General features: G+C 40.2%; 1 long non-coding RNA gene across 1 annotated transcript in view; it reads left to right on the forward strand.

Annotated features, from left to right (window-relative positions):
- The window catches only part of LOC110258225, a 30,954-nt gene extending 13,476 nt beyond the window's left edge, over positions 1-17,478 (forward strand). The window contains exons 2-3 of the long non-coding RNA XR_002341041.1: positions 15,238-15,437; positions 16,300-17,478. This is a non-coding gene — a long non-coding RNA (uncharacterized LOC110258225). The remainder of the gene's footprint in view (positions 1-15,237; positions 15,438-16,299) is intronic.
- The last annotated feature ends 2,893 nt before the right edge of the window (positions 17,479-20,371 follow it).

A 20,371-nucleotide genomic window follows, 5' to 3' on the forward strand; every position in this document is an offset into this window, starting at 1 on the left:
TTTGTATCCCTTTTTTAGCTTGTACATGTAAGTGATATCATATGATGTTTATCTTTTACTAACTTACTATGATAGTCTCTAGGTCCATCCATGTTGTTGTAAATGTTTCCTCCTTTTTTTATGGCTGAATAAAATTCCATTGTATATATTACCACATCTTCTGTACCCATTCCTCTGTTGATGGACATTTAGGTTGTTTCCATATTTTGGCTAATCAAAGGTGACACAAGGGATGGAAAGATATACCATGCTCTTGGATTGGAAGAATCAATATTGTCCAAAAGAGTATATTACCCAAGGCAATTTACAGATTCAGCACAATCCCCATCAAATTCCCAATGGTATCTTTCACAGAAGTAGAAAAATAAAATTTTTAAATGTGTATGGAAACACAAAAGACTCCAGATAGCAAAGCAACCCTGAGAAAGAAAAATGGAGCCAGAGGAATCAGGCTCCCTGACTTCAGACTTCACACAAAGTTAAAGTCACCAAAATAGTATGGTACTGGCACAAAAACAGAGGTATAGTTCATTGGAACAGGATAGGAAGCCCAGAAATGGAAGCCCATGCACCTATGTTCAAATAATCTACAAAATTGGAGAAAAGACAGTCTCTTCAATGGAAAGGTGCTGGGAAAACTGGACGGCTACATGTAAAAGAATTCAATTAGAATACTCTCTAACACCATACACAAAAATAAACTCAAAATGGATTCAATCCTAATATAACAGCAGATACCATAAAACCCTTAAAGGAAAACATTGGCCATACACTCTGACATACAACTGCAGCAGTATTTTCTTAGATCCACCTCCTAAAGTATGAAGGTGAAAACAAACAAACAAAAAAAAAATGGGACCTACTTAAATTTAAAAGGTTTTGCACAGCAAAGGAAATTATAAACAAAATGAAAAGACAGTCTTGATGCTTAAGGTACTCTTTAACCTTACTCTCAGCACTTGCTGTTCCTTTACCAGCTGCAATTTTCATGACTTTTCATATGTTCTTATGCTGCTTGGAATGCCCTTTCTTCCATATCCTTGTGGGTCCATATTTTAGCCGTTTCTCAAGGACAAATTGCTTGAAACAACACTTCTCACTATGAATTCATCTTTTAGCACTTTACCAGATTCTCAGTTTTAGCACTGATCACATTTTATCTTGTTTGTGTGTCTGTGCATATATAAAGGATTTCATATACTAGAGTGTGAAATGCTTAAAGGATGATGCCATGTTTCATTTGTCTTTGGTTGCCCTAAAGTGCTTACTATGGAGTCTTTCCTGCAATTGCTCAATATATATGTTGATACAGAAAATATATAAATATGGTGTTTTCTGCTTTCTCAAGTAATATGGATAATACAAAATTCAATCCATTAAAGAAATATAATCTGTCAGAAGTCAAAGTCCATCATGTCTCAATGGCCCAAAGATAACTGTGGTCAACAATTTGATGCATAGTCCTCTAACATTTTTCTGTAGACATCCTAACATTAACTTTATACAAAACTGGAATCATAACAGACTTTTGTGACCTGATTTATGTGTAAATCTATTTTTGAAATCTACAATATATCCTAAAAGATTCACTGATGTTAGACTGCACAAAAATCCATCCATTTCAAGTGGCCCAACAGTATAGAAATTTGTTCGCTTTGAATTTCTTTTTTTTTTTTTTTTTTTTTTTTTTGTCTTTTGTCTTTTTGTTGTTGTTGTTGCTGCTATTTCTTGGGCCGCTCCCAGGGCATATGGAGGTTCCCAGGCTAGGGGTTGAATCGGAGCTATGGCCACCGGCCTACGCCAGAGCCACAGCAACGCGGGATCCGAGCCGCGTCTGCAACCTACACCACAGCTCACGGCAACGCCGGATCGTTAACCCACTTAGCAAGGGCAGGGACCGAACCCGCAACCTCATGGTTCCTAGTCGGATTCGTTAACCACTGCGCCACGACGGGAACTCCCGCTTTGAATTTCTGATTAGTTAAGCATGTCTGTATTCTTCACTTTTCTGCCCCTACATTATATTAGATATTTTGGATTTGTAAGAGTAACACACAAACACTGGCCCAGAAGACACAAGCTAGTCTTGTGCTTTTGGGCTAATTTTGGCTGCTGGACTAAAGTAGGCATAGTGATCATGAACTTTTTTTTAAAATGAAATAGGGTGGACTTACAATGTTGTCTTATTTTCAGGTATACAGCACAATGATTCAGTTATACATATGCATATATATTTATTCTTTTTCAAATTATTTTCCCTTATATGTCATCTCAAAATATTGAGTAGAGCTTCCTCTGCTATATAGTAGGTCCTTGTTGGTGATCTGCTTTATAAATATTAGTGTGTATATGTTAATCCCAACCTTCTAAGTGATTTCTCCCCCTTCCTCTTTGGTAACCATAAGTTTGTTTTCTATGCTTGTGGGTCTATTTGTTTTGTATATAAATTCATTTGTATCAGTTTTTTAGATTTCCCATATAAGCAATATCTTATGATATTTGTCTTTCTCGCTCTGATTTACTTCACTTCGTATGATAATCTCTGGTTCCATCCATGTTGTCACAATTGGCATTATTTCATTTTTTCTATGCCTGAGTAGTATTTCTCTCTCTATATATATATATAGTATAAACCACATACACACAATACCATATATTATGTATCCATTCCTCTGTCAATGCATTTAGGCTGCTTCTATGTCTTGGCTATTGCAAATAGGTCACATATTTTTGATGCCAGATTAAAATTATCATGTTTGATGACATGCCTGCTCAGATCACTAAATATTATTTTGAAATTTAAGCTTTTGCATCATTTAGACCCATAAAGAGCAGGTGACTCATTTTGAGTTCTAAATATGTACATTTTTAAATGTCTACCTAACACACACATATGTACATTCATTATTGTTTCATAAATGAATGTAAGTTTAGAATTAAAAACATGCAAAATCTTTAACAAAGACTTAACACATCCTCCTTGTATATTTAATGAAACTACAATTTAGGGAGAAATGTGGAGAAAAAATAAAACATTATATGATCTTGGTCGTAGAATGCTAATAAGTGTGAATGTAAAATACAACACATTTGTTAGAAAGAAAATGCCTCTGTAAGTTGTACTCAGTATTCCCCTCAGAATTTTGGTGAGAGACATCTTCATAATGATGAGTGTTTGTTATCACTACCCTATTTATTACTTTAAAAAATCAGTTTGTGTTAGAATTCTGGAATATCAATTCCCTGGATAATAGGAGGGCAGGTGTGTGTTCAGGGGATCTAGGGTTCTTGGCAAAGCTGGTTGTGTCTTGTGAAGAAATATTTAAAAGTAGGATGCACACAAGAAGTGGAGAAAACTTTGAAGCTGTATGAGATTTATGGAGTCTGAGTTAGTGACATTATATATGAATTATTATTATAATAATAATGCATAATATATAAATTATATATTCTGTGGCATCCAAGGCCACAAAATTCATAAGCCTGGATCTTTTGACTCTGTCCAGTATTCTCTCTCCTTTCATGCTATATCTCTTCTCAGGAGGCAAGTCAACTCTTTCTCATTTGACATCTTCTCTCTCAGAGATATCAGCTGCACTCCAGTCTTCAAGTGTCAGTAGATGCAGTTCTCGAGACTGTAGCTCTTCCTTGGAGCCCTTGATTTCCATGCTGGCATGCTGTCAGACAGTCTCACAAAGAATATCAGTCAAGCACCTCTACTGTACCATTTGCATCTAGGAATCCATTCCCTTTTCTCCAAAATATGCCTTTCATCCTATTTTTCCTATATTAATCATTTGCATCACGGTCATCCTGGGAGCTCAGACGTGAACCATGTTGAATGTGTATTTCCTTTCTACCCTTACTCCTCACGTGCAGTCTCTAAATCCAGATGGATGTTCCTGGACCTTCTCATCAGTTTCTTCTATCCTGTCCCAACGCCCACCTCCTTGAGACAGGCCTCTCCCCCTCCCCCTTGCACAGTCCCCATGGCTGCTAACTTGGCTCCTTGCTTTCAGTTGACATTTAATCTATTCTACAATGAGGCCAAAGTCATCTACAGTTTTCCTCTCCATAACTTTCAGTTCCACCTTCCTTTCCTCTGTTTGCAGTAGTGACATCAGCCTGCTCAAGGGTCCTAGGATGTGCTTCTGTTCTCCTGCCTCCAGATTCCTGCAGAGAACCTGCACACTTCCTGAAAATGTGCTAGCCTGGCTTGGGCTGCAGCAATCCTATAAACAAGGCACCAGCCTGCCTGTCTGCCTGCTTACCTCCTCGAATGCAGTTCATCCTTTTATTCCTCATGCCCCACTAGTGTATTATTCTCATGGATGTGATAACATTTGCTGTACTTGTTTACATGAGAATAAATTATGCAGATATCAAAGTTTTCCTTTAGATTTTGAGCTTCTCCTCTGGAGCCACCCATTCTTTATTTCTTGGCACATATTGTTAATGTGGATGAGCTGCTCACTGAATTGCATGATGCCTTAGATCTCTAGAAGGGCAAAGATTTTTATGCTGTATTTTATCCACTTATAGACTCCAAGGGCCTAAAGCAGTCTTGGCCATAGTACTCTCATTAAGCATTTGTTATTGAGTGAGTTTCTTCTTGCTGTTCCTTTTTTGGGGAAAAGAAATCTGAGGTTTAGCAGTTTTCAGTGTATTTCAATAATGGTAAAATAGTCAACATGGTAATAAACAATAAGAAGTATCATGAATATGATACAGCACATAAGAGATTTCTCCCAGGTCTGACTCAGTGTTTCACTTGCTGAAAGTATTGTCTGTATGCAGACAGAGGTTGCACTGGTGACCCTAACACTTTGAGAGGCATGATTCTATTAGATCACATCTAACAAATTAGGGCTCCTCTTCCCAACTAGTTCTAATGGCCAGGACTTTTGAAGAAGTCATTTTTGCTTGCTCACCCACTGCAGCTCTCCTGAGTGCTTTTCATATTCACAGGAAAGATTTCCATCACAGGGATTTAGGGTGATATTTCTGCCATCATGGCCCAGGGTCACTAGATCAGAGTCACCTGGAGTAGTTGTGAAACATGTATTCCTGGGGATTGAAACCAGACCAGCTGAATTAGATTGGGGCATGGGGTTAGGGTTAGGGTTAGGGTAGCATCTGCATTTTAAATAAAAATGTTCAAGCCCAGTAATTGGAGAGGCAGACATGATATTTTGATTGAGAGAAATGAGATAAACATTTTCTATTTTTTTAAAAGTAGATTGCTAGCCTAGATTGGCCAGGGGTACATTATTTTAGGCTGTTCCTGCTGATAAGTTGAGCTATTCAGTTTAGGTGTTTCTCAGACTTTGAGGATGGGGGAATGCTCTTTTCCCCTGGAATTAGAACACAGCTGAGGAAGGATGGAGATCTCAGGTGTAGAATTAAGGTGGGACTATTTCCAACAAGTGCTCCCTTCTGTATTTAAATATATACTTATTTAAAAATAGGGCTAAAATGTTCACAGGGTGGCATAAAAACAGAAATTATCTCAATACAGGCCGTCCTCAACATTTTTCCTTGTTTCTTGTGTTACCATGAAAGTGTATCATAAGCAGACCACATTTTTGCATGTGTGTAAAGTTATATTTAGGAGTTCCCTTTCTAAGTAAGTACATCACATATATTATTGATATAAACAACAAGGTGTCAAGAAAGAAAGGACAAAGTAGTCTACCACTGTTGCATGTGTGGATAGTAGTTTAATTATGATGAAGGTTCTTGGAAAAGGACAAAGATTAATCTGCTTATCAAAGAAAGTGCATCCTATACTATTCTAGACATGAGTACATTTAAGAAACATATGCAGTACAATTAATACTTTACACAGTATTATATTCATTTGAAGAGAATGAAGTGACTTACTTCACTTAGTATGATAATCTCTAGGTCCATGCAAGTTGCTGCAAATGGTATTATTTCATTCTTTTTTATGGATGTTTAGTACTACATTGTATTTATGTACCACTCTTCTTTATCTGTTCCTCTGACAGTGGGTGTTTAGGTAGATTCCATGCCTTGGCTGTTGTAAATTGTGGTACAGTGAACATTGGGGTGAATGTATCTTTTTGAATTATGGTTTTCTCCAGCTATATGCCAGGAGCAGGGTTTCTGGGTATTTTATTATTATTATTATTACTATTATTATTATTGGCACTTCACTCATTTATTTAAATAGCAAACTGTTCTGAGGATCTTCTTTCTTCCAGATGCATCTCTGGCTCTTAGGGAGCAAATGAAACCCAGCAGATGAATCATCTGGGTCCCTGGCAGCAGAGATGAGAGGTGGCCTGGCCCTTTCTTTCTGAACCTTTCTTTACCTACCCCTGGTGGCAAAGGCTGCTGATGTTCAAAGTCTGATTACAGAAACTATGGAAAATCTTTGATCTCAAGAACTTTAGACTCTTCGAATCAGGGTCTAAGCATCAGAGATTAGAGTTCCCATCATGGCTCAGTGGTAACAAACTCTACTAGCATCCATGAGGATGCAGGTTTGATCCCTGGCCTTGCTTAGTGGGTTAAGGGTCCAGCCTTGTGGTGTAGGTCCCAGATTTGGCTCAGATCTTGCATTGCTGTGGCTGTGGCATAGGCCAGGAGCTGTAGATCCAATTAGACCCCTAGCCTGGAACTTCCATATGCCTCAAGTACAGCCCTAAAAAAAATCAGAGATTACTTAGATCTTAAGTTGATCATCACCGAATATGATATCCCTATGGGATCTCTGAATTCATCTAAGGAATCTTAGAATGTTAAGTCTCAGAGTCAAAGAAGTTTAGAACAACAGTGTTGGGCTATAAGGCCTCTCAGAGGTCATGGATTCCTGTCTGTAGACCCAAGCAGAAGTTGCCCCAGCACCCCCCCCAAGAACAGGGAGCTCACTTCCCTCAGAGGCATCCAGTGTCCTTACTTAGGACAGGGCTGATCATTGACAAAATCTTTCCATCTCAGGGCAGTGCATCTCTTTGGCTAGCTTTCCCGGTTTTCATGTACTTCTCTTGCCTCCTCTCTGTATTGCTTTTAAGGATAAGTCTGAGACACACAAGGAAAGTGCCAGGTCCCATGCCTCACCCCTTAGCCGGGCCCTCAGGTGGTAACTGGCCAGTCAGCTAAAGGTCTGTCAGGCTGGGGGATCGAAGGAGAGGTTTGCCTTGGTTCCCAGCAGGTCCTTATGTCAAAATCCTACAGAGATCTCCTTCCTTGTGATCTCTTTGGTCTCAGCTCTCTGAGGCCTAGCAGAAATTTTGGAGGCTGCTGAGTCATGACTCAGTGACTGCCCTGAGGGGAAAGGGTAAACTGAGGCTTACCTGGTAGATAAACTCAGAATCCTTGAAGGTCAGAGTAGAAAGGGCCAGTACCCTCCATTTATACACAGGGAAGCTGAGGCCCAGGGAGGGGCTGGGCCTGGAGACCCTTTGCCACTTCATGGGACTGCTCCTACAGCTCAGACTGGGTCTGAGGCCTTTTCTGTGTCATCACCCTGGGTTGTCACTGCATGTCATTGGAGATTTGGCATGGGCATAGGTTTCATCTCAGCATCCCTAGTAACCAGAAGAGGTGAGCATGGCCAGTGAGGGAGTGATGGGAAGTGGCTGCCTGAGTCTGCTGGACTCCCAGCACAGCTTCCCCACAGCTCCCTGAAGGAAAAAAGGCAATGGCTTCTTTAAATGTCCCAAGATCAGCAAAAAAATATTCTAAGGGCCTTTGCCACAGTATTCTTAGCTCTGAGCCCAGCCCAGGCCCTGATGACTGCAGCCCTTCCCCCACACTTCCAGGCTGCACTTTCTGGAACAAGCACTCTTTGTGGAGAGAGGAAAGAGTCTAAAATGCAAAGAAACTCTCCAGCACTTCAGGATTCCTCCAGCACCATAGCTCCTGGCAAGAGTGCTTCCTGACCAACCCCCACCACCCCCACAGAGGCTCAGCTGGAAATCCTCTAGGTCCCAAGAGGTAGAAACAGCAGGAAATAGAAAACCTATGGAGTCCAGCCACATCCACACTGTGCAGAGAGGAAAATTGAGGCCCAGGGAGGGGCAGGAACTTGCCCAAGGCTACACAGCAAATCAGCCACCTTCTAACTGACCCAGCCAGGTAAGCAAGCCCAGTTCTGCCAGGTATCCTTTTTACCCCTAATGACAAGATTCAGGGGCTCCTCCCCTGTAGAATCCTAGGACCAAAATTGTCCAGTTACATGCCCAGCACATTCATATTATCGTACTTAATACTTTCAGGTTAAGTAAGCATGTCTCCATTTTAAACAGGAGGAAACTGAGGTTCAGGGAGGCTAAGTGGCATGTTTGATGTATAGCCCAGGATGTGCCAATCTTAGAGAATGTTCCATGTGCACTTGAGAAGAATGTGTATTCTGTTGATTTTGGATGGAGTGTCCTATAAATATCTGTTAAGTCCATCTGGTCTAATACTTCATTCAGGGCCTGTGTTTCCTTGTTGATTTTCTGTCTGGATGATCTGTCCATTGCTATAAGTAGGGTGTTAACATCCCCCACTATGATTGAGTTATTGTCCATTTGTCCTTTTAAGTTTGTTAGCAGTTGTCTTATGTATTGTGGTGAACCTATGTTTAGTGTGTAGATATTTAAAATTGTTATATCTTCATCTTGGATTGATCCTTTGATCATTATGTAGTGACCTACCTTGTCCCTTAAAATATTCTTCATTTTAAAGTCTATTTTGTCTGACATGAGTATTGCTACTCCAGCTTTCTTTTGATTCCTGTTCACGTGGAATATTTTCTTCCATCCTCTCACTTTCAATTTGTATGTGTCCCTAGAAGTGAAGTGGGTCTCTTGAAGACAGCATATAGATGGTTCTTGTTTTTGTATCCATTCAGCCAGCCTATGTCTTTTGGTTGGGGCATTTAGTCCATTACCATTTAAGGTAATTATTGATATGTATGTTTTTATTGCCATTTTATTAATAAGTTTGGAATTTTTTTATTGCTCTTTTTTCTTCCCTTCTCTTTTTATCTACTCTTCTGGTTTGATGACTGTCTTTAGTGTTGTATTGGAGTTGATTTTTCTTATCTGTTTATGTGTCATTGTAGGTATTTGTTTGCAGTTACTCTGAAATTTTGATATGAGTCTCTCTCTCTCTCTCTCTCTCTCTCTCTCTCTATATATATATATATATATATATATATATATATATGAGATTGTTTTAAATTTTTGGTCTCTCAACTGCAAGATCATCTCCATCATCCTGCATTTGTACCCTCCTCTTCTCAGGATTTCTGATTTGGGTGGCATAATTATTCTTGGATGACTTCATATCTTACTGTATGTATACTTTTACTGGTGAGCCTTGTCATTTGTGGTATTTTCATTTCCTGTTGCTGTCTTTTCTTTTCTTTTCTGCCTAGAGAAGCTCCTTTAGTATTTGTCATAAAGATGATTTAATGTTGCTGAATTCGCTTAGCTTTTGCTTATCTATAAAGCTCTTGATTTCTCCTTCAAATCTGAATGAGCACCTTGCTGGGTAATGTAATCATTGTTGGAGGTGTTTTTTCCCTTTCATCTTGTTAAGTATATTCTTCTACTTCCTTCTGGCCTGCAGAGTTTCTGCTGAAAAATCTGCTGATAACCTTAGAGTTCCCTTGTATGTTATTTGCTTCTTTTCCCTAGCTGCTTTCAATATTTTCTCATTGTCTTTAATTTTGGTCAGTGTGATTATTATGTGTCTTGGAGTATTCCTCCTTGGGTTTATTTTTATGCTACTTGTGCTTCCAGGATTTGAGTGAGTGGTTCCTTTCCCATGTTAGGTGAATTTTCAGCTATTACCTCTTTGAATTTTTTTTGTCTTTTTACCTTTTTCTAGGGCCCCTCCCATGGCATATGGAGTTCCCAGGATAGGGGTCTAATCAGACTGTAGCCACCAGTCTACACCAGAGCCACAGCAACACAGGATCCGAGACACATCTGCAACCTTTGCCACAGCTCACAGCAATGCCGGATCATTAACCCATTGAGCAAGGCCAGGGATCAAACCCACAAACTCATGGTTCCTAGTCAGATTCGTGAACCACTGTGCCATGATGGGAACTCCTCTCTTTGAATATTTTTTCTGTCCCTTTCTCTCACTCTTCTACTTCTGGCACCCCTATAAGATGGATGTTGGTGAGTTTAATGTTGTCCCAGAGTTCTCTGAGACTCCCTTCATTTCTTTTCAATCTTTTTTCTCTTTTCTGTTGCACATCCATGATTTCCACTTCTCTGCCTACAGATAGTAGAGTTATAGCCTCTCTTATTTCTGGTGTCTGCCCCCTCGTGGCTGAAATTGGTACAGGGGCTTGCTGTAGGTGGATGCCTGCCCACTGGTAGGTGGAGCTTATTCCTATCCCTGTGGTGGGTGGGCTTTGTCTCTGGATGGGATTAGAGGTCGCTGTGTGCCTGGGGGTCTTTAGGCAGATTGTTTACTGATGGCAGGGTTGTGATCCCACCTGGACTGTTGTTTGGCCTGGGGCTTGTCAGTGCTGATGGGTGGGGCCAGATTTTCCCAAAATGGCCACCTCCAGAGAAAGGCACACTGCTGAATATTCATAAGAGCTTTGCTTCCAGTGTCCTTCCTTCACAATAAGCCACATTCACCCCTGATATCCCAGGAGGTCCTCCAAGAAGTACAGTCAGGTTTGACCAGACTCCTATGGAGACTTTGCTTTGCCTTGGGACATAGTGCACGTGAAAGTCTGTGTGTGCCATTTAAGATTGGGGTGTTCACTTCCCCCAGTCCTGTGGAGCTCCTGTGCATAAGCCCCACTGGCCTTCAATGCCAGATGCTCCAGGGGCTCTTTCTCCCAGTTCCAGACTCCCACACACTGAGGTTTGATGTGAAGCTCAGAACTCTCACTCTTGTAGGTGGGTCTCTGTGATACAGTTACTTTTCAGTCTGTGGGGATTCCCACCCAGGAGGTGTGTGGTTGCTTATATCACATAATCACCCCTCCTACCTCTTCATGTTGCCTCCTCTTTGTCTTCTGGATTAAGATATTGTTTCAAAAGTTTCTGGTCCAGGAGTTCCCATCATGGCTCAGTGGTTAACAAATCCAACTAGGAACCATGAGGTTGCGGGTTTGATCCATGCCCATGCTCATTGGGTTAATGATCCGGCATTGGCATGAGCTGTGGTGTAGGTTGCAGACTCTGCTCAGATCCTGTGCTGCTGTGGCTGTGGTTTAGGCTGGTAGCTACAGCTCCGATTAGATCCCTAGTCTGGGAACCTCCATATGCCATTGGAGCAGCCCAAGAAATTGCAAAAAGACAAAAAAAAAAAAAAAAAAAAAAAAAGAAAAAAAAGAAAAGGAAAGAAAAAGAAAGTTTTTGGTCCATATAGTTGAAGATGGCTCAGATTTGGTTGTAAATTTTGTTGTTGTTAGGAAAGAAGTTGTACTCCTGTCTATTCAGTTATTTTTTAACTAGTTTGCCTGAAGTTCTCATTGTCTTATATAAAAGGGTGAGTATGGTAAAACAGAACTTACTACTTGCTTTAAAGCAAGTGGTCAAAGAAATTCAACATTTCAGTTCTATAATAATGACATGCTAAGAAACAGCTGTAGAAAGTGCCAGGGGCTGTGGGAGGTACTCCACATTCATTAACTTCTTCAATCCTTAGAACACATTGTGATGGTTTCACTATCATCCCTCTTCTACAGATCAGCCATAGAGATGAAGAGAGGCAGGTCTGGGATTCAATCCCAGGTAGTTTGGCTTTAGACTCTTTGTCCTCCTCACTGCACTATACTGTGTCTCACTTGGGCAGGAAAAATGGAAATAATGGAGCAGACTCATGCTAGGAACTTGGAAATTGGAGGCAGAGTCTGGAAAACATGAAACTTAGATCAATTTTAGTTACTGGGAATGTTGTTGATAACATATTTCCCATGCAAGCTGTTGGTGGTGGATGACACATGCCTTTGATATCTTACATAAGGTTACTCAGTTACATTGAGTTTATTATCAGGTGTCTTCAAAAAAAAATCTTAGCAGATGGCCAACAAACACATGAAAAAATGCTCAACATCGCTGATTATAAGAGAAATGCAAATCAAAACTACCGTGAGATATCACCTCACACCAGTCAGAATGGCCATCATTAATAAATCCACAAATAACAAGTGCTGGAGGGGCTGTGGAGAAAAGGGAACCCTCCTGCACTGCTGGTGGGAATGTCAACTGGTACAGCCACTATGGAGAACAGTTTGGAGATACCTTAGAAATCTACACATTGAACTTCCATATGACCCCGCAATCCCACTCTTGGCCATCTATCTGGACAAAACTCTACTTAAAAGAGACACATGCACCTGCATGTTCATTGCAGCACTATTCACAATAGCCAGGACATGGAAACAACCCAAATGTCCATCGACAGATGATTGGATTCGGAAGAGGTGGTATATATACACAATGGAATACTACTCAGCCATAAAAAAGAATGACATCATGCCATTTGCAGCAACATGGATGGAACTAGAGAATCTCATACTGAGTGAAATGAGCCAGAAAGACAAAGACAAATACCATATGATATCATTTATAACTGGAATCTAATATCCAGCACAAATGAACATCTCCTCAGAAAAGAAAATCATGGACTTGGAGAGAGACTTGTGGCTGCCTTATGGGAGGGGGAGGGAGTGGGAGGGATCGGGAGCTTGGGCTTATCAGACACAACTTAGAATAGATTTACAAGGAGATCCTGCTGAATAGCATTGAGAACTTGTCTAGATACTCATGTTGCAACAGAAGAAAGGGTGGGGGAAAAAATGTAATTGTAATGTATACATGTAAGGATAACCTGACCCCCTTGCTGTACAGTGGGAAAATTAAAAAAATTATTAAAAAAAAATCTTAGCAACAGCAACCAGGGATGACATAGCATCACTTCTTAATTATCTTTGTGATAGAATATCATGAGGCAAGTAAAAAAATTCTTTGGGAGTTCCCGTCATGGCTCAGTGGTTAATGAATCCAACTAGGAACCCTGAGGTCATGGTACCATGCCAGATCCCCAATGCCTAGAAAATTTTTCCCTTCACCAACAAGATGCTTCTCTCATCCAAACCCCTTTCCACTGCCAACTTGAATGTAACAAAAGCAAACTTTCTCTTCAGAAAACATTGTGCTATCTGCTCCATACGGTAGTATAAATGTCTCATTTTAAAATTTATTCATCAATTTACTTATTCTGAGCCACATCTACAACCTACACCACAGTTCATGCCAACACTGGATCCTTAGCCCACTGAGTATGTCCAGGGATCAAACATACTACCTCGGGTTCCTAGTTGGATTCCTTTCTGCTGCACCACAACAGGAACTCCCTTTTTATCTTTTTTTGTTACTCCAATCTAATCTTAAATTGTTAAGATGATCTGACTCATAGCTAGTTAGTGGCAGAGCTATTTCAAAGCAGAGTCTGCCTAACTCTAAACCTAGCCTTCTTAATGTTCTTAACTCAAGCAAATGTAGAAATTAAAGACCATTCAAAGGAAAACTGACAAAATTCTTTTTGTGGGGAAGTGGCAGGGCCATGCAGGATAGGTAGGATGGTTGATTGGAACAATTTTTCTGGAGGTCAGTTTGCAAATATGCATTAAAAAAATTAAACATGTACCTTTTGAGCCAATAGTTAATCTCCTAGGTATCTAAACTAAGGAAATAATTTTCAAACTCTGCACAGGTACACACACATTAGGATTATAGCATTATATACAAAAATAAGCAAATGAGAAAATAAAACCAATGTAAACATCTCCCAGTAAGAGATTGGTTCATTAAATGGCTAAAGAGACCTACAAGGAAAGAGTGTTCAGCCACTTTAATGATGAAAATATATTGTATAGTAAAAAGATACCATATGATTAATGAGCATTGCTAGTGTGTCTACTATGTAAAATCAAATATACTGTATTTATATGTGCAAATAAACATGATCAACATATGGAAATGTGTTCACTGTTTTTTTTTTTCTGGCTCAATAGAATTTGCTTATTTTAAAAAAGAGATATGGGCAATTCCCATTGTGGCTTTTGCTCAGTGGGTTAAGAAGCTGAAAGAATCCACAAGGATGCTGGTTCAATCTCTGGCCACAATCAGTGGGTTAAGAATGCAGCATTGCTTTAGGGTGTATCAAACATCAAAGATGTGTCTCAGAACCAACGTTGTCATGGCTGTGGCACAGGCCAACACCTGCAGCTCTGATTTGACCCCTAGCCCAGGCACTTCCATATGCTAGTGTGGCTGTGAAAAAAAAAAGAGAGAGAGAAAGAGAGATGATCTAATTGTGTGTTTACTGGCAATCTTTAGAGCTTGTCTCAGTTGTTTTTATTTATTTGGTCATATCAGTAGTTAAGTTTTATTGAAGTTTTATCATTTATAAGGTCTTTCCTAACTCTTGAGGACAAATGAGAACTACTATTTAACTGGCACCCACCAGCTGTGCCAGCTACTGGAGGCAGAGTGGAAAGAACAGTGGGCTTAGTGGTATTGCACTCCTGGCACACTCCAGCCCACGTACATCTCATTTCCTAAGATATTTTCCCCTTTACACCACACTGATCCTTTCATTTTTTCCTCAGATCTCTCTGATGCAACATGTGCATGTCTAGCACAGTCAAGGTGTGGTGTAGTGGAAAACATGTCCTTCAACATCCTGTCTGGGAAACTTATCAGTGGTTACCTTTCTCTACTAATGTACGGTGCTCTCCCTCCCACTCTCTTGCTCTCTGTCTGTATGTCTGTCTCTCTCTCTCCCATGCACTCTCTCTCTGCCTTCTCTCTTTCCCTCACTTCCTGGCTGCTTGTTCCCTTTTCCCTCCCACCCACAGGTGTCTGTTTCTTATGCAGAACAGTTTCAACCTCTTATATAGGCTTCTTCCCACTCATGCCCTCAAGTGGATCTCCCATTATCAAACCAACAAGTGGCTAGTAGGCTTTTTTCTACAGGACAAAAAAAACTTACATCATCTGCCCTTACAGTGTTGGTGAAGCTTAAAAACCAGCACCTACAAAGGAAGCTGCCTGAATGATTTCCACTGGTTCCACCCAACCAAGGCTGATCACATATTCAAAAACACTTTTAAAATATGAACCTATGTAAGAATATAAGGTATCATAATTACCCCTAAACCCTTAATGACTGATGTTACATGTTAATTATGTGTTACTATCTCATCCAACAATCACCAGAATCCCTTTACATTCACAGCTGAGGTGTGCAGCAGCACAGGGGAAAGGTTCCAGATCTTCTGTGCTAAGAAAATTTACACCCTGATGGCAGGAAGGTGGTATTTTGCATCCAAGGATGTCATGGCTGGAGAAATGTGAGTTGGCTGGAGCAGGCCAGGTTGTCAACCCAATCAGGAACTTGGCTCAGGTGAATGTGCCTTTGCTTCTGATGGCTTTGAGGTGAGTGCACTTTGCTGGGGACACTATGGTTTGTGGGGCCCTGTAGTTGTGGCTGCTCTGCACAAGCAACCACATGCTGTGAGCTCCCACACTGCCAGACCTCCCCCTCTGTTCCTTTTGAAGGTACAGTAATACAGAAAAATTTAATATATAAAATATTGAGTATCTATCATATCAAAAAGATGAGTCATCCTCGCCCATCACATATATCAGATGTATTTGTGAGATTTTACCTATGCGTATAAAACGGTGTTGATATACATATTCAGTTTAGCCCTTACTCTTTCAGGATATATCTTAAGAATATTTTTAGGTTTGATTTGAACTTTTTTGGTGTGTACATACCAAAATGCTCCTAGAGTTCTATTTTGCTCAAGTGTGAATGCCTTTGGTTTTAAGGAGTGGGATTTTCTTCTGAAGTAGATGAAAATTAGAATGTCATTTTCAATGATAAATTCCCAGCTTGAGCCTCTGCCCATAATTCTCTGTATTGGGGGGAGTAGAAACAAACAACCCATATCCTAAGAAGCGTTCATTTTAGTGAAAAGATAAATTTCTAAAGACATAGTTTTTCTGTTCATTGAAAGTGGGTAGGGTTAGATTTTTGTAAAAAAAATAGACTCAAGATGCTGAAGCAGCATTTGGGTTTTCTCAGGATTCAGTGATACACCATGCTGATATTAGGCATTCAGAATCCCTGGGCAGCTCCTCCTTGCTCTTAGAGCAGGGTGGTGGATGATGTACTGACTATATTCCCACCTCCTTCTAGGGTAACAGAAGGGCTCCTGTGACTCATGCCAGTGGTGGTGGGCAGGTGCTGTTTTCCTATCTTTCCCTGTGACAGTGACTCTTCTGTCCCTAGGCCCAGTGTTGCCATCAGGGCAATGAACACTTGGAAATTCTTGGCAAGCAGGTGACATTGTGGGGTGTACAGTTGACATGACAAAATACACCATGATGCTCAGATGGAAGGGTGAAATCCTTCTTGATGATTCGGTTCAAAATGGCTTTCAAGGATTTCGATGTTGGTGATGGTACGTGTGCTGCATCTTGTGTTGTTTTCAGGTTTTCAACACAGTGAAACAGTGTGTTCTGATGGTTCTTGACCCACCATCTCTGTTTGAGGGTGAGTGTGCAGAGGGTTGTAGCTATAAATCACAAGGGCACCATACAGCTTATTTGAAATTACTTTAGCAGAAACACTATCTGTACAACATTGCTAGGATTTTGAGAAAGAAAAAAATGTTTTTTATGAGTGGGAATAAGAAAATAAATGGCAAACAAAGACAGTTGTACACAAATATTGAATCTTCCTTTTGAACTTCCCTGTTTAATCAGCTGCTTATAGCTTCTTTCTGTTCATTTGTTTCAAAAAATATAATGAGAGCCTGCAAATTATCAGGTCCTCTGCTGGTTGCTGAGATGACTAAAATGACTACGTAAAACACTGTCCTGTCTTTATACAGATTACAAAATACCAGGGGAAGCCCACACTTGTATAATTTCTGTTCTGTGGGTAAGTTCTAAAATAAAGAAATGCAGGATGTCTTATGGAAGCACAATGTAGGGAGAAAATATGTCTGCCTGCCTCTTAGATGACCTTGGGCAGGGTTGGAAAAGGAAGACAAAATCCCTTTTGAAGCAAATGAGAAGGCAGGTATTCTTTAGAGCTGAATTTCTAGTAGGATAGCCCCTGGCCACATGGAGTTATTTGAATTTACATTCATTTAAATGAAACAAAGTTAAAAATTGAATTTCTTAGTGGCACTTACCACATTCCAAGTGCTCAGTACTAACCTACAGCTATTGGAGCCCTATTGGACAGCAGATATATATATTGCAGAAAGTTCTATTGGATAGTGTTAACCTGGAACACATTAAATAAGACCATATTTAACAAAATATTGTATGAATATCTAAAAATGAGCTAACACTTTTTTTTTCAAAATGACATTGATTATATCCTATTCCTTGAATATATGTTTGTATCATGTTGGATTTTATGATGTACCTCAATGAGTACTTTTTTTTTTTTTTTTTTTTTTGCTTTTTAGAGGTGCACTGTAACATATGGAAGTTTCCAGGCTAGAGGCTGAATCAGAGCCACAGCTGCCAGCCTATGTCACAACCACAGCAATGTGGGATGCAGGCTGAATCTGTGATCTACACCACAGCTTGAAGTAATGCCAGATCCTTAACCCACTGAGCAAGGCCAAGGATTGAACCCACATCCTCATGGATACTAGTCAGGTTCTTTACACTGAGCCACAATGGGAACTCCCCCACAGTACTTTTGATGTTCCATGAACTTGTCACTGATCCTCAAAAAGTTAGCCAGCTCATTATTTGCACTATATTTTGTAATTATTCATTCAAGTTTTTAAGAAGGTATGATCATCATTTCTCAAACATAGATTTGTGCTAATAATCAGAATTTTGCATTTTTATGACTTAATTTCTCTTTTGAATACCTGTGTCTGTGGGAAGTGGGTGAAACTGGTACCCTAACCCTCCACCACCTGTCTCCCCTCCTCTGGTATTGCCCTCAGGAGTGTCAGCATAGCAAAGGGCAGTTGAAGGAGGGGCTGCTTCTGTGTTGTCTCTACTGTCCACTGAAATGAATATGACCTGAGATATTGGATTTTTAATTGTTTGTTATTTTTAAATGCTTGCATATCATTCTTTTCTCCTTTTGAAGTTAAATTACTGAAATACCTCTGTGAGATCTCTGCATGCCCATGTTCCCTGTGGGATTACTCACAGCAGTCAAGATACAGAAACAACCTAAGTGTCTATTAACAAATGAATTTTAGAATAAAGAAAATGTGGTATATATGTTCAACAGAATACTATTCAGCCTTTAAAAAGAAGCAAATTCTGGAGTTCCCATTGTGGTTCAGTGGGTTAAGAACCCATCTAGTATCCATGAGAATGCAGGTTTGATCCCTGGCCTTGCTCAGTGGGTTAAGGATCTGGTGTTGCTGTGAGCTATGCTGGAGGTCACAGATGTGGTTTGGGTCCCTCATTGCTGTGGTTGTGATGTAGGCCAGCAGCTGCAGATCTGATTCAACCCCTAGCCTGGAAAATTCCATATGCAACAGATGTCGCCTTAAAAAGAAAAAAAAAAAGAGTTACTGTGGTGGCTCAGTGGTAACAAGGCCTACTAGTATCCATGAGGACACTGGTTTGATCCCTGGCCTTGCTCAGGGGGCTAAGGATCTGGTGTTTCCCTGAGCCATGGTGTAGGTGACAGATGTGGCTTGGATGTGGTATTGATGTGGTTGTGGTGTATGTAGGCTGACCAGCTGCAGCCTGATTCTACCCCTAGCCTGGGAACTTCCATATGCCTTGGTTGCGGCCCTAAAAAAAATAAGAAGGAAGGAAGAAAGAAAGGAAGAAAGAGGAAGAGACATCAGGGCCCCTGTTTCAGGGTTTAAGGCATGTGAGGATGCACTGAGAAGGCTGACATCTATCTGCTGGCCATCTGTCTATATGTCAAGGAGAGAGGTCTGTGGAGAAATCTAATCTGCAGACACCTTGATCTTATACTTCCTATCTTCAAAACTGCAAGAATGAATTTCTGTTGTTTAAGACACCTAGTCTGTGGTATTTTGCTGTGGCAACCCTAAGAAACTAATACCCGACAACCACTTTGCACTTATACCTGTTACTAATCTAGTACTTGTCTCAATTTACTCTTAAGCATAAGAGCTCCCTATTATCAGTAGTTTGAAGAGCTAGTCATATTCTCAATTTAAAGCAAGGAAAGGAGTCATTTATCATCTTTCCAAGATGGTGAAAGAATAGTGATGGTACCTGGTGATTCCTTGCATTTTAGACAGTAGGCTGTGGGTACATATGTTGTGTTGTGCAAATGCCTCAATACACTAGAGTTTGTTCACGCTGGTCAGCTCTTCTGTCAAGAGAGATCACCACAGGGTATAGATTATATAGATTATATCAAATTCAGAAATGCTGCTGTTGATTCTGTATCAGCCACTTGAAAGGACAGTGAGCAAAAAGTGAATTCCTGGTGCCAAGACCACATGGAATGCCTTTCCTTGGGAAAACAGAAGAATATTATCATAATTAAAATAGGTGCAGAGTTTTAGGTAGGAAAAACATCTAAGGAAAAAGAGAAAGCGGGCATGACTTTCCACTATTGATTTTTATCACTTTAAAAAGGAAGAAAAGGAGTTTTCTTGTGCAGTGGATTAAGGATCTGGCATTGTCACTACTATGGCTTGGGTCACTGCTGTGGCACAGGTTCAATACCTGCACAGGTATCAACCAAAAAAAAAAATAATAAAAATAAAAAGAAAGAAAAGAAAAGAAAAAAGGAAGGAAAAACTAGAATACAATTAGCCTATACTTAAAATGATTCTTTTACTCTCAGTTGAAATATGAACTATTTAGTGTGTGGCTCATGCAGAAGTGTGGTGTCAAATGGGGGGAATTAAATTTGGGTCTGTACCACCACCAAACCCCCACCTTGCTGGCTCCACCAGAACATCTGTCCTAACCACCTGCTTTTGCATGAGACCTAGGAAAGTAACATTATTGGGACTCTCCCTAATTAAACATTATCTCTTGTTGATGGAAGAAGTTAGGACTGAGTTGCTGCAGTGCAGTTGGCAATCCACACAACCAATGTATTGGGGTGGGACACTAGATATTTTCTCCTTACCATTATATATACATTATATCAATATGTGTTGTAATCCTCACCACCCCCAGGCAAAGCAGACTTACTAAGGATGGCCATTCTGACCAGCATGAAGTGGTACCTCAGTGTAGTTTTTTTCATTTCTCTAATCATTAGTGATGTTGAACATTTTTTCATGTGCCTGTTGGCCATCTGTATATCTTCTATGGAGTAAAGTCTGTTCACGTCTTCTGCCCATTTTTTCATTGGGTTGTTGTTTGTATATTTT

Source organism: Sus scrofa, unplaced genomic scaffold, assembly GCF_000003025.6.
Source record: "Sus scrofa isolate TJ Tabasco breed Duroc unplaced genomic scaffold, Sscrofa11.1 Contig1583, whole genome shotgun sequence".
Taxonomy (NCBI): domain Eukaryota; kingdom Metazoa; phylum Chordata; class Mammalia; order Artiodactyla; family Suidae; genus Sus; species Sus scrofa.